The sequence below is a fragment of the Polyodon spathula genome, chromosome 17, assembly GCF_017654505.1.
Source record: "Polyodon spathula isolate WHYD16114869_AA chromosome 17, ASM1765450v1, whole genome shotgun sequence".
NCBI lineage: Eukaryota > Metazoa > Chordata > Actinopteri > Acipenseriformes > Polyodontidae > Polyodon > Polyodon spathula.
The window spans coordinates 30630245-30630707 of NC_054550.1; the positions used below are offsets into that span (position 1 = coordinate 30630245).

The following is a 463-nucleotide window of genomic DNA, read 5'->3' on the forward strand; positions in this document are numbered from 1 at the left end:
GTGTGTGGGAGGATGGAGGAGAGGAGATGTAACACATGTTCGGAATATTAATAATATCCATGAATATCCAGACAATGGTTTGGGTAAATGATAAAGAATGTGTGAGACTCAGTAATGATGTAATGATGTCAATAATATGTGAATTGAACCATACCATCACATGAGAACTACACATGACCACATGGCCTTTAAAACATATTGCTTGTGGTTACTACCTTCAGGAATTCAAAGTGTTTGAGCATGTCTGCCATCTTCACTTCGGCCCATAAGGGATTCCAGTGCTTTCTTCAGAGTCATGACTAACTTTTGCTTTCAGACTGTTTCATGGGATCACCATAATGTCATCACATATTAGATTGATTAATGAGATTGATGTAGCATCAGGACCAACAATCAGCTGCACAGATGCACATCACTGAGCTCCAAACAACAGCACAAAGTTTTCCTCTCAGAAATGTCTGCA

The 463-nt window shown here is 39.3% G+C and overlaps 1 pseudogene; it reads right to left on the reverse strand.

Moving 5' to 3' along the window:
- The window catches only part of LOC121329683, a 42502-nt pseudogene extending 42251 nt beyond the window's left edge, over nucleotides 1-251 (reverse strand).
- Nucleotides 252-463: the final 212 nt, after the last annotated feature.